The sequence below is a fragment of the Mytilus californianus genome, unplaced genomic scaffold (genome assembly GCF_021869535.1).
Source record: "Mytilus californianus isolate M0D057914Y unplaced genomic scaffold, xbMytCali1.0.p SCAF_1, whole genome shotgun sequence".
Lineage (NCBI taxonomy): Eukaryota > Metazoa > Mollusca > Bivalvia > Mytilida > Mytilidae > Mytilus > Mytilus californianus.
The window spans coordinates 59408071-59421207 of NW_026262581.1; the positions used below are offsets into that span (position 1 = coordinate 59408071).

Below are 13137 nucleotides of genomic sequence, written 5' to 3' on the forward strand. Positions count from 1 at the left end.
ACTTGTGTTTAGATTTTTGATTATGGGCCCAGTTTTCAAGTTGGTCCAAGATAGGGTCCAGTATTTAAACTTTGTTTGATTTCAACAAAAATTGAATATATGGGGTTCTTTGATATGCTGAATCTAAACATGTATTTAGATTTTTGATTATGGGCCCAATTTTGCAAGTTGGTCCAAATTGGGGTCCAAAATTAAACTTTGTTTGATTTCAACAAAAATTGAATACATGAGGTTCTTTGATATGCTGAATCTAACCATGTATTTAGATTTTTTATTTGTAGGCCCCGCTATCAAATTGGTTCATATTGAGGTCAAAAGGGTCCAAAATTAAACTTTGTTTGATTTCATCGAAAATTGAATTATTGGGGTTCTTTGATATGCCAAATCTAACCGTGTTTTTAGATTTTTAATTTGGGTTCCGTTTTTTAAATTGGTCTTCATTGAGGTCCAAAGGGTCCAAAATTAAACTTAGTTTGATTTTAACAAAAATTGAATTCTTGGGGTTCTTTGATATGCTGAATCTAAACATGTGTTTAGATTTTTGATTATGGGCCCAGTTTTCAAGTTGGTCCAAGTTGGGGTCCAAAATTAAACTTTTTTTGATTTCAACAAAAATTGAATATATGGGGTTCTTTGATATGCTGAATCTAACCATGAATTTAGATTTTTTATTTGTGGGCCCCGCTATCAAATTGGTTCATATTGAGGTCAAAAGGGTCCAAAATTAAACTTTGTTTGATTTCATCAAAAATTGAATTATTGGGGTTCTTTGATATTCCAAATCTAACCGTGTATTTAGATTTTTAATTTTAAGTCCTGTTTTTTTAAATTGGTCTACATTAAGGTCCAAAATTAAACTTAGTTTGATTTTAGCAAAAATTGAATTCTTGGGGTTCTTTGATATGCTGAATCTAAACATGTGTTTAGATTTTTGATTATGGGCCCAGTTTTCAAGTTTGTCCAAGTTGGGGTCCAAAATTAAACTTTGTTTGATTTTAACAAAAATTGAATATATGGGGTTCTTTGATATGCTGAATCTAACCATGTATTTTGATTTTGGACATTGGACCATAATAGGTAAATTAAAAAAATTCAAGTTCTTAGACCACATTCTTTCTGTGTCAGAAACCTATGCTGTGTCAAATATTTAATAACAATCCAAATTCAGAGCTGTATCAAGCTTGAATGTTGTGTCCATACTTGCCCCAACTGTTCAGGGTTCGACTTCTGCGGTCGTATCAAGCTGCGCCCCAGCGAAGCATTTTATTAAGCTAGAAATGAAAGTAAAATCTAAAGAAGTTTCACAATAGTCTTAAGATAATGAGGTTTGAGAACTTGTTATAAACAATGAAGTGACCTAATAATGTTCAGTGTAGCCCAAAGGTTCAATTGTAATTATGAAAGTATTTTTGTAAAACATATATCAAGTTAGGTTAGAGCGTTCCTGGTGAAAGGAAATCCAGAAAAGCCCTTTGGACCCAGGAAGTTATTGAAGTGTTATTTTCATTCATTATACCAGTAATTATGATGACTATGGTCATGATGGTTGTTATTAGACTATTTTCTGTTGTTATTAGACTATTTTCTGTTGTTATTAGACTATTTTCTGTTGTTATTTGATTGTTTCCCTTACTGATACATTTAAAATTTATACCCTTTGCAAAGTTTTGTGGGTAATATATGAATCGGCCAGTCTATACTTCCATTGGTCTATCTGTCCTTACCAACTTTTGAGTCCATTGTCCAATTTAACCAAATTTTATGCAACTACAGATTATGATGTGTCAACTTTGAAGCACAACAGATTTCTACCCCATTGATTAAGAAAATTTGATACTATACAGTATGTATTTTTTGGATGCAACTCATACATGCTTCATCAAATGTTCATGAAACTTTGTACATTGTAAGATCCTTACCAGAAGATGTGCATATAAGTACATGTATAGCATACTGGGCCATTGACAAAACTCAATGTTTTGCCCTTTTGTTAATAGAAAAAATTTGTTTTTGTAGTTGTTGCATATGAAAGATGATTTTACCCTTTTTGGCATTTTTTGAAGAATACTATAGTAGATATAGAGATTTTTTCAATAATAAAAATTTCAGCAAAAATTAGTTCTATAAATAAATCGACATGGAAGAAAACAATAATTGATCCCTTATGGGAGTTATGGCCATTTTGCCCTTGAAGAATGATGTTTACCCACTTTGAGCTCTATCGGCATATACCCACTTTGAGCTCTATTGGCATAAAGGGCCAGTATGAGCTTTTGCCATCACTTGTTGTCCATCATCCCTTGTTGTTGGCTGTCTGTTAAATTTTACAAAAATATTTTCCTCTTCTGAAATTATGGGACCAAACTACCACAATCATCATTGGGACAACTAGTTTAAATAATATGCTCTGCTGGGTGAAGCTTGATACGACTGTAGAGTTCGAACCCTGAACAGTTGGGCATGTATAGACACTACATTCAAGCTTGATACAGCTCTGAATTTGGATTGTGATTAAATATTTGACACATCATAGGTTTTCTGACACAAAATGAATGAGGTCAAAGAACTGAAAAATTTGAAATTGGACTTTCACCTATTATGATCCAATATCCAAAATCTAAATACACAGTTCGATTCAGCATATCCAAGTACACCAAGAATTTAATTTATTTATAGATTAATGGATAATATTAGCAAAGTTTTTAAAGGGGTTCGCTTCATCAAAAAAAATATATATATGGCTCCGTGTTGAAGGTTGCACTTTAACCTATAATCGTTTACTTTTACAAATTGTGACTTGGATGGAGAGTTGTCTCATTGGCACTCATACCACATATTCTTATTCCAGAATTAGGTCTTTTTCTTCTCCGATACTATAATCAATGGGCTATCTATATTTATTTTATGGTATGATTGAAATGTGTACATGTCTGTCTGGCAGGGTTCATCTGACTTGGTCAACATCTATGCCAACAGCTTTCCGATTTTTGTCTCGCCTTTACGGAGTCAAAAAGCCAGACATAGGTATGCTGTTTCCGGCAGCGGCGACAGCAGCATCAACAATGTATTAGTTTGTGATTAGGTCTAGTTCATGGTGAACCACTAGTGGTAGGTCAATGATATTTGATATGCAGTTGTATTAGCATTGGCACATCTCATTACCACGAGATTATTTGGCCCCGCCCCCTCAGTCAAGGTCTATTGACTTTGAAACTTTTCATAGTTTACATATATTAGTTTGTGATTAGGTCAATTTATGGGGAACCACTAGTGGTAGGTCAATGATATTTAGTATGCAGTTGTATAAACATTGGCATATCTCATTTCCATGGAGATTATTTGGCTCCGCCCCCTTAGTCATGGTCTATAGACTTTGAAAATTTTGCTAAGCTAACATGTATTAGTTTGTAATTAGGTCAGTTCAAGGGGAACCATTAGTGGTAGGCCAATGTTAATTGGTGTTCAGTTGTATAAGCATTAGCACATCTCATTTCCATGGAGAATATTTGGCCCCGCCCCCTCAGTCATGGTCTATTGACTTTGAAACTTTTGCTTAGTTTACATGTATTAGTTTGTGATTAGATCAGTTTAAAATGAACTGCTAATGTTAAGTCAATGATATTTGGTATGCAAATGTATTGGCATTTGCAAGTATCGTTTCCATGGAGATTATATAGCCCCACCCCTGATCATGGTTCATTGACTTTGAAACTTTTACATAGTTCACAAGTTAATATTTGTATTTAGGTTTGTTTAAAGGGAACGACTTATAATAAGTCAATGGTATTTGGTATGCAGTTGTATTAGCATTGGCACATCTCATTCCATGGAGATTGTTTAGCCATGTACATGCAGTCATAGTTCATCGACTTTGAATATTTGCATAACTTACATGTTAAAGTATTGCTATTTTAATTTCAACATTTGCATTATCAAAATTACAAAAAGGCGAGACATATCTCTGTGATAACAGTTTATTTAGGATTGAAACTGTTATTCTTATTTCGTCAATGTAAGGAGGGCTGGTATAAATGTTAATGTCCACAGCAAATTCTTTGGATTTGCCTTGTCCTATGGATCAGGACAATTGCATTCTTCCTTGAAATACTCTACCCATCTTTTTGCCTGATCTTGCTCAGTTGTTAGTGTGTTTCTTGTTTATCTTTCATTTGCATTGTCTGTATATCTTTTTATCCATTAAGTTGTATAGTTATCTTGTATACAATACTCATTTAGCCAGTGGCTGCTGATCTTTCTGCCAAGGATGTTGTCCGGCATCCTATGGCATGTACATGTCACAACTTGTACAGTTTTCTTGAATATGTTCTAATGAAAAAATTGACTTAAATGAGCTCAACATGGCTTTTTGGCAAAAGTTACTTGTACATTGTTATAGATAGCACAGACTTTTAAATACCTTCAACAATTTTACAGTCATTATCAGTATATTATCTGTAAATGTAATGTTTCTATTAAAAACATAATATCAGACATTATATCAAGATATTTTTAAAATCTGGAAAGTTATTACATTTCTTGGGTGTCTACCTTAGCTTACTTCCTGTAGTAGCGATCACAATTAGACCCTGCTTTCCATGTTATGTATTTCCCGTTGTTTAGGTTACTTGCCATCCTGATGATAGCTGGACTATGAAGGGTTTTTTTTGTATAAAGGGAATAGGGGGCTTAATCAGTAGTGTACCTTTCTATTGAGGCAGTGAGGCATCTGCATCAGAAAATGTTTTACCAAGGAAACAAAAATAGAAAAGGATTTTTGTGTCATTTGGTCTCTTGTGGAGAGTTGTCTCATTGGGAATCATACCACATATTCTTATTTTTATAGGGTATTAATACGTTACCCTCGTGCATGTTCACACTATGCGGACTTAGTTTTTATCTCTAGCTCTTTTTCGATACCATTGCTGGTGGACTGTTAGTCGCTATTGGTGTCATCAGTTCAGTAGTCAGTATTTCGGAACTCGCATGATTCATAGCATACTTTTCTTTATTTGATTAAGGTTCCAACTCACCGTCAGGCAAAGCTGACCTCAGACGTTTTTGACTTTTCATTTTATGTCCCTTTTGGTCAGAAAGCTTCACGTGTATTCACATAAATACGAAGATGAGGTATGAGTGCCAATGAGACAACTATCCATCCAAGTCACAATGTGTAAAAAGTAAACAATTATAGGGCAAAGTACGGCCTTCAACACGGAGCCTTGGCTCACACCGAACAGCAAGCTATAAAGGGCCACAAAAAGACTAGTGAAAAACAATTCAAACAGGAAAACAAATGGTCTAATCTATATAAAAAACGAGGAACGAGAAACACTTATGAACCACACCAACAAACGACAACCACTGAAACAGGTTCCCGACTTAGGACAGATGCATAAAAATGCAGCGGGTTTAAATGTTTTAACAGGCGCCAACCATCACCCTAACCTGAAACAGTGGTATAACATTACAACATAAAAAAGACACACAATAAAATATCAATTGAAATCATGTATTCATACATCCTTGGCTTTTAAATGTTTGGTTTTGAGCGTTTCTGGTGAAGGTAAACTAAGAAAAGCGTTTCGGACTCATGGAAATTATAAAGTGTTAGTTTTATCAGGAACATATATATTGACGTTAGATATACTGTTCCCAGGTTTTATTAACGTATAAAGTTTCAAGACATAGCTGAAATCCGGATCTTTCGGAACTCGCGTGCTCATATGAGCATACTAGTATTAATCAGAAATATATATATTAATTAGATTGATCTTAAATTTCAATATCATCGAACTTTTACCAAAATATTGTATGAAGTGACCATGATTATATATATATTGTTATTTTTGTTTTGATCAGGTACTTTTCAAATTCATAGAATTCATATTTTAACCAGCATAGTTACATTCAAATATACCATGATATCATGCGTTAGGAAAACTACCATTATTTAATGATAGAATTTTCACAAATCTGGATATTTCACAAACAGGAACTCTATACCAGTGAGCCTCGTGATTACTTGGCCGTTTTTATAGTGATTGATCTAGGACTGTATTTTTGATTATTTGATTATCTTGTTTAAAAAAATAATTAATGATTATGTGATTATATTGGCAAAAATTTGTTAGTATGTGATTACTTGGACACCCCATGAGGGGCCTCACCAGTGTTTGACCAAGCTAAAGCCCCACCTCAACCAACAACCAAAAAGAGGAAAACGAAAGTTCAAACAGAGAGAAACAAAAATTAAAATCTTTAGATAGAAATCACGATAGCTATGAATTGTTGACCCAAGGGTCGAGTGGTGTATAGAAATATAGATACCTGGATTTTATCCGTACGACAGTATGATACATGTCGAGGGGACAAAATGAAGAAAACAGAAACAACACAACAACTAAAATCTTTAGATAGAAATCATTATTCCAGCTATAAATGGTTGATCCAAGGGGCGACAGGGGTATAGACATATGGTCACCTGCATTTTATCCGTCTGGCAGTAAAACCCCTGCTGAGGGGATGTTCGTTTGACTTTCCTCTGCCTCATGTAATGAGAGCGGCATGCTTTCTGTACGTTAATGTACCATTTCAACAAGTGATTGGTTCCTTCGTGGATCTGTTGCATAGGAACATGTCTGTCTCTATCCAACATACCTTGTTTTACCAGAGACAGTCCAAATTTTCACACCTAATCCGGTAAATTCATTTTACAGAACCTACTTGTAAAGTTTATTCTTTTAAATTTTTTCTCTTCCTGAATTAACCACAAGGGTTGACGGGTATACCAATATGTTTATCCCTGAACTTTTCCAATCCGGCAGTAAAACTCATGATAAAGAGGAGCTTCCATTTGGCTGTGTGTGATGTATACATACGCAGCAACGTCCTGTCGGAATACGGACAATACATTTGATGACTTGTGACTGGAGAGTACCAGGCTCTCTGCAAGTTGAAAAAAAAACTTTCAACAACACTTTCACGGATCTGTAGGTGGACTGTTGTAAGGCAAATGTTGACTCCTTTTTATCTCCATTTCCAGCTGCAGTCGAAATTCCATTGCGTCACTAGAAATAAGGGTCAAGCTACGCCACTGGGTTTGTGCGCACATAAAACTATTTAACTCCACCACATTTAGTGCCTGTACCGACTCATGCTGTTGTCTGTTTCCTTTTGTCTTTGTTTGTTAAACCAACAGCTTTGGCTACCCTAGCTAGCTTCCATAAAGGACAATACGACCCCATGGATCCGCCCCTGGACATTGACCAATCTATTCTATGAAGCCTACTAACAGGATATGATTAATCAACATATTTTAACACGAGTTACACGACAGTACAGGGGGATAATAGTTTAGAAGGAACTGCTGACCAATCCATCGCACTTGAGTCCATCTCCAGTTTTTATACGACCGCAAAAATTGAAAATTTTTTGGTCGTATATTGGTATGACGTTGGCGTCGTCGTCGTCGTCGTCGTCGTCTGGCGTCGTCCGGCGTCGTCCGAAGACACATTGGTTTTCGCACTCTAACTTTAGTTTAAGTGAATGGATCTCCATGAAATTTTACCATAAGGTTCAATACCACAAAAGGAAGGTGGGGATTGATTTTAGGGGTTATGGTACCAACAGTTAAGGAATTAGGGGCCAAAAAGGGGCCAAAAATAAGCATTTTTGTAACTTCCAGACAATAACTTGTGTGTAAGTGTATGGATCTCTCTGACATTGTACCACAAGGTTCCATATCACAAATGGAAGGCTGTAATTGATTTTGGGGGTAATTGCCTCAAAATTTTAGGAATTAGGGGCCAAAAAAGGGGCAAAAACAAGCATTTTTCTAGTTTCATGACAATAACTTGTGTGTAAGTGTTTGGATATTTCTGAAATTGTACTACAAGGTTCCATATCACAAAGGGAAAGCTGGAATTGAGTTTGGGGGTAATTGCCCGAAACGTTAAGGAATTGGGGGCCAAAAAGGGGCCAAAAATAAGCATTTTTCTAGTTTCCAGACAATAACTTGTGTTCAAGTGTATGGATCTCTCTGAAATTGTACTGCAAGGTACCATACCACAAAGGGAAGGCTGGGATTGAGTTTGGGGGTGATGAATCATAAGGGGGTTCAAAAAATTGGGGGGGGGGGAATTTTTTTTTTTTCTTTTTTTTTCTTTTTTTCCTTTTTTTTTTCTTTTAAAATTTTCCATTTTAAGTTGGTTATTTCTGATTAATATTTAAAAGCAAATAATAATGATATGGTAGGAGATACACACCAAACAGGATGTGTAAATTATTATATAATAAGTATTGTGCAATAGCAAGAAATTTTCAATTGCACAGTATTGCACAATTGCAAGAAATCTTCAATTGCACAGTATTGCGCAATAGCAAGAAATCTTCAATTGCACAGTATTGCGCAATAGCAAGAAATATCCAATAGCACAATATTGCGCAATAGCAAGAAATTGTCAATTGTACAGTATTGCACAATAGCAAGAAATATTCAATTGCACAGTATTGTGCAAAAGAAGATACTTCGTATAAATTGCTTATTTCTTGATCAATTTCAATGGGGTTTTATTCTTGAATTCTTGGGGTTCTTTAATATGCTGAATCTAACCGTGTATTAAGTTTTTGGATTTTGGGCCCCGTTTTTAAATTGGTCCACATTGAGGTCCAAAGGGTCCAAAATTTAACTTTGTTTGATTTCATCAAAAATTGAATTATTGGGGTTCTTTGATATGCCGAATCTAACCGTGTATTTAGATTCTTAATTTTTGGTTCCGTTTTCAAATTGGTCTACATTAAGGTCAAAAGGGTCCAAAATTAAACTTAGTTTGATTTTAACAAAAATTGAATTTTTAGGGTACTTTGATATGCTGAATCTAAACATGTATTTAGATTTTTGATTATGGGCCCAGTTTTCAAGTTGGTCCAAATCGGGGTCCAAAATTAAACTTTGTTTGATTTCAACAAAAATTGAATATATGGGGTTCTTTGATATGCTGAATCTAACCATGTATTTAGATTTTTGATTTTTGGGCCCCGTTATCAACTTTGTCCACATTGAGGTCAAAAGGGTCCAAAATTAAACTTTGTTTGATTTCATCAAAAATTGAATTCTTGGGGTTCTTTGATATGCTGAATCTAACCATGTATTTATATTTTTTATTTGTGGACCCGCTATCAAATTGGTTCATATTGAGGTCAAAAGGGTCCAAAATTAAACTTTGTTTGATTTCATCAAAAATTGAATTATTGGGGTTCTTTGATATGCCAAATCTAACCGTGTATTTAGATTTTTAATTTTGGGTCCCGTTTTTAAATTGGTCTACATTAAGTTCCAAAGGGTCCAAAATTAAACTTAGTTTGATTTTAACAAAAATTGAATTCTTGGGGTTCTTTGATATGCTTCATCTAAACATGTGTTTAGATTTTTGATTATGGGCCCAGTTTTCAAGTTGGTCCAAGTTGGGGTCCAAAATTAAACTTTGTTTGATTTCAACAAAAATTGAATATATGGGGTTCTTTGATATGCTGAATCTAAACATGTATTTAGATTTTAGATTTTTGGTCCAGTTTTCAAGTTGGTCCAAATTGGGGTCCAAAATTAAACTTTGTTTGATTTCAACAAAAATTGAATATATGGGGTTCTTTGATATGCTGAATCTTACCATGTATTTAGATTTTTTATTTGTGGGCCCGCTATCAAATTGGTTCATATTGAGGTCAAAAGGGTCCAAAATTAAACTTTGTTTGATTTCATCAAAAATTTAATTATTGGGGTTCTTTGATATGCCAAATCTAACCGTGTATTTAGATTTTTAATTTTGGGTCCCGTTTTTTAAATTGGTCTACATTAAGGTCCAAAGGGTCCAAAATTTAACTTAGTTTGATTTTAACAAAAATTGAATTTTTGGGGTTCTTTGATATGCTGAATCTAAACATGTGTTTAGATTTTTTATTATGGGACCAGTTTTCAAGTTAGTCCAAGTTGGGGTCCAAAATGAAACTTTGTTTGATTTCAACAAAAATTGAATATATGGGGTTCTTTGATATGCTGAATCTAAACATGTATTTAGATTTTAGATTTTTGGCCAAGTTTTCAAGTTGGTCCAAATTGGGGTCCAAAATTAAACTTTGTTTGATTTCAACAAAAATTGAATATATGGGGTTCTTTGATATGCTGAATCTTACCATGTATTTAGATTTTTTATTTTGTGGTCCCGCTATCAAATTGGTTCATATTGAGGTCAAAAGGGTCCAAAATTAAACTTTGTTTGATTTAAAAAAAAATTGAATATATGGGGTTCTTTGATATGCTGAATCTAACCATGTATTTTGATTTTGGACATTGGACCATAATAGGTAAATTAAAAAAATTGAAGTTCTTAGACCACATTCTTTCTGTGTCAGAACCTATGCTGTGTCAAATATTTAATCACAATCCAAATTCAGAGCTGTATCAAGCTTGAATGTTGTGTCCATACTTGCCCCAACTGTTCAGGGTTCGACCTCTGCGGTCGTATCAAGCTGCGCCCAGCGAAGCATTTTATTTTTTGTTGGTTTCGAGTTGCTTAATATAAAGTTTAATGTTTGGTGTTTTGAAATCTGTTGTTCGTCTTTTTTTTTTTATTTTAATTGTGGTGCTGTTTTGTCTCCTTCCGCTTACGGTTTTTGATTGTGATGATTAAGGTGAGGGTACCCAAATTGCACGTATTTTGACAGTTTTTTTCCCTTCGTTTATTTTAAGAAACCATCAAGCCTCCCGTTTGAGTTTATTTTTGTTGATGTATTCTTATTTAATGCAGTTCCTCTTATTTTATTTTGAACTATTAGATTCAAATATGCCTCCGTGATCTGCCATAAAACACTACTCAAACTCCATCACATTTACCTGGTACCAAATTTTATATTTTGGGCTGTCAAAAAGTTACCAGAAGACATGCTCAGTCCTTGTGTAGTTTTTGAAAAAAAATTTGCGAAGACAAAATAATGAAAGATTTCTAAGTGATCACACACGACAATGCTGCTGTCCTTATGTTTCTAACTATTCTTGTAACCTTACTGCAAATATGTTCCTCTTTTTTGTATCTCCCAATCACTGAATCAGGAATAATTTTTCATTTGTAATTTTAACTTTTCGGTAAATCAGAGTCATGCATTTAATTTAATCGATTCTAATACAATATTATAAAGATCTTATGACGAGCAAACTAATTTATTGCATTTTTTTTTTATAATTGAGAGATATACAGATATGGACATAGTCACCTTATATTTTATTATCTTAAGCCACACCAAGACCAGATCCATAAGCATAAGTGTAAAAAAAATCACCAATAAAACATATCTGTACTATATTGATAGTTGTTGTCTTAGCTCAAAACATTTATTAATATAAGTTCCAATAATTTGCAATAGCTCTAGGTTTTCTTGAATAAAAAGCCCATGGAACCTAGCACTTGTGTTTAACACCTCGAAATTTTTACAACTTTATTATAAAAGATTATAAAATGTTCTTCGTCTTCAACTTTACCCAAAATATAAAAATAAGAAGATGTGATATAATTGTCAATGAGCCAACTCTCCACCAGAGAGTAAAGAAGTTAGAAACTATAGGTCACACTACGGCATTCAACAATGAGCAAAACCCATACCGGATAGTATGATATAAAAGGCCCCGAAATGACAAATACAAAACAACCAAAACAAGAAAAACTAACGGCCTGATTTATGTACAAAACAATAAACGAAAAACAAATATGATAAACAACAAACGACAACCACAGTATAACAGGCTCCTGACTTGGGACAGGCACATACAGCCTTTGGGTACATGTTTGGGGGCGCCAAACCCTTCCCTTAACCTGGGACAGTGGTATAATTCAAGAGAGAGCTCTTAGATTTATTTATGAAGACTATTCAGTAAGTTATGAAGATCTACTCTGCAAATCTAAATTACCATCTTTAAAAATTAGAAGAATGAGGTCATTGGCTATATTGAAGTTTTCAAAATTTTTAATAAAAATGTCCTGTTTATCTTCATGATTTTTAATCCATTTAAATTAAAACTGTCACTCTTTTAGATTCCAGAATATAGAAGATCTACCACATGTGAGAACAACTGCACATTCAAGAACTTGTTAAATTCTTGGTCTGGCAGCTCATGTTAATGTTTCGCCTGCAAAACCAGTTCATTGTTTTTGGTTAATTGCTTTATTTTCAGCATGCCATTTTTTATGTTTTGTTAACTCATGTAACTTATAGTGCTTCTGCTATATTGTGCTTATTTTAGTTACATAACTAATCTTTTGTGTTTTTACCCCATAAATACATGAAGTGTGTGCGTTTAAGCTGCCTGACAGAACTTTTGTGTTGTATGTACGCATAATATGAACTCCTGCTTTCTATGTTTAATTGTATGATATGTATTTTTTTTTGTTATGCTTTTTAGCTCACCTGGCCCGAAGGGCCAAGTGAGCTTTTCTCATCACTTGGCGTCCGTCGTCCGTCGTCCGTCGTCGTCCGGCGTCGTCCGTCGTCGTCCGTCGTCGGCGTTAACTTTTTACATTTTGAACTTCTTCTAGAGAACCACTGAATGGAATGAAACCAAACATGGCATGAATGTTCCTTATGAGGTGCTCACCAAGTGTTGTTACTTTGTAGCCGATCCATCATCCAAGATGGCCGCCAGCGGGGGACTTAGTTTAACATAGGACCCTATGGGAAATGCATACAATTGACTTCTTTTAGAGAACCACTGAATGGAATGAAACCAAACATGACATGAATGTTCCTTATGAGGTGCTAACCAAGTGTTGTTACTTTGTAGCCGATCCATCATCCAAGATGGCCGCCAGCGGGGGACTTATTTTAACATAGGACCCTATGGGAAATGCGTACAAATGACTTCTTTTAGAGAACCACTGAATGGAATAAAACCAAACATGGCATGAATGTTCCTTATGAGGTGCTGACCATGTGTTGTTACTTTGTAGCCGATCCATCATCCAAGATGGCCGCCATCGGGGAACTTAGTTTAACATAGGACCCTATGGGAAATACATACAAATGTCTTCTTTTAGAGAACCACTGAATGGAATGAAACCAAACATGACATGAATGTTCCTTATGAGGTGCTGA

At 34.6% G+C, this 13137-nt stretch overlaps 1 long non-coding RNA gene across 1 annotated transcript in view; it reads right to left on the reverse strand.

The window, feature by feature from the left end:
* The window catches only part of LOC127705383 (uncharacterized), an 89485-nt gene extending 86684 nt beyond the window's left edge, over positions 1 to 2801 (reverse strand). Inside the window, exon 1 of the long non-coding RNA XR_007983859.1 lies at positions 2594 to 2801. This is a non-coding gene — a long non-coding RNA (uncharacterized LOC127705383). The remainder of the gene's footprint in view (positions 1 to 2593) is intronic.
* Between the last annotated feature and the right edge of the window lie 10336 nt (positions 2802 to 13137).